Source organism: Carlito syrichta, unplaced genomic scaffold (genome assembly GCF_000164805.1).
Source record: "Carlito syrichta isolate Samal-C Ts95f unplaced genomic scaffold, Tarsius_syrichta-2.0.1 Scaffold305878, whole genome shotgun sequence".
NCBI classification, from domain to species: Eukaryota; Metazoa; Chordata; class Mammalia; order Primates; family Tarsiidae; genus Carlito; species Carlito syrichta.
In genome coordinates, this window is record NW_007249974.1 from 48910 (window position 1) to 50695 (window position 1786).

Sequence of the window (1786 nt, forward strand, 5' to 3'; positions counted from 1 at the left end):
TACTTGGAAGGCTGAGACAGAAGGATCGCCGGAGCCCAGCAGATCAAGGCTGCGGTGGCCAGGAGCGTGCCACTGCACTCCAGTCTGGGTGACAGAGTAAGACTCAAACTCAAAAAAAGAAAGAAAAAAGTTCTCAAAGAAAAACGTTTTGCCAATGTGGAATAGGTGAAACAAAAGACGGCAGAAACACTAAAAGTCATCAAAACAGATGGGTTCAAAAACCATTTTGAGCAGTGGAAAAAGCGTCTCAATACTGCATTAAACGGAGAGTACTTTGAAGGTGACTAAAGTTTAAACGTGAGAATACACAATTTTTAATAACTAAATTCTGGTTATTTTGGCCCCACCCCCTATAAGCTCTTCAAGGCTAGGAAATATGACTAGCTCACTTACGGCTATATTCCTGTCACCTATTAGAGGTTGGCATATACTAGCTGCTCAATTAAATAATTTCTGACTGAAGGAGTATAGCCAAGCCTATGCTCTGGATTCTCTCCTGTAACCAATTTTTTTTTCTTTTTTTTTTGAGTCAGGGTCTCACTGTCACCCAGGCTGGAATGCAGTGGCAGGATCAGGCACATCGTGGCTCTTGGGAGCCTCAACCTCCTGAACTCAGGCAATTCTCCGCCTCAGTCTCCTGAGTAGCTTGGACTACAGGCATGCACCACCATGCCTGACTAATTTTCTTGATTTTTTTTTTTGTAGAGACGAGGTTTTGCTATATTGTCCAGGCTGGTCTCAAACTTCTGGGCTCTAGCAATCCGCCCGCCTTTGCCCCCCAAAGTTCTGGCTTACAGGTGTGAGCCACTGCTGTAACTGAAGAACACTGATGATCGCTCTTTTGTACATTGAACGCCTATCTTACTAGATTTCTGTAGAAACCACTCTCCTCACCTCCCCATCAGAGCAAAACAGAAACTAAATGAAAAATAAAATCAGATCCACCGTCTTCATATTCTGCCTCTGCTCCTCAGTCATTTTGACTCTAGTTCCTTCCTTCATTTCTACACTGAGAGAGCTCTTGCTCAGGTGAACCCAAAAGACAGTTTCTGTTCTTACCTTACTTGGCCTCTCAGCAACATCCCGGGCACTGAAATCTGTCCTTCAATTTTCTAAGAAAGCACATGGGGCTTTCCTACCATCTTCCCAGCCATTCCCTGTTTCCTTTGCAAGCCCATCTTCCACTAATGCCCATCGAATGTCCCACTTCACAACACAGTCCTAGGCCCTGTTCTCCCTGTGGACTCCAGATCCAGGCAGTCTCATTTTCTCCCCCTGCTTTGATGACCAGCAAAATAGAGAACTCAAACCTCTAGCCAGGACCTCTTCTCTGGACTCCACACCAGTATTTCCAGCTGCCCTACTTGACAGTTATTTGGATGTCTCAGTGCAACCCAAACTGAGCTCTGTGCCACCTTCCACCCTCCATGTTTCTGATTCTCTCCCCTACCCATGTTGCTTCCGTTCATCAGTTACTAAAATCCAAAGCTGGAAATCATCCCTGATAGTCTCCCTTCCCAAACTCTGCATCTGAGGTATCACCAACTCTTGTCAATTTAGCATCCAAGCATCTCTTGATCCCACACACTTCATGGATCAAGCTATTCACCGTCTCTGGTCTTGGGGCTTCACTCAGTGATATGATCAGTGGCCTCTACGTCACTGCACCCAAAGGACATTTCCTGTCCTTAGCCTTACCAATTGGTGATCTTTATTATAAACATTGTCCCTCTTTTTTTTTTTTGAGTTGGAGTCTCACTCTGTCGCCCAGACTGGAGTGCAGTGG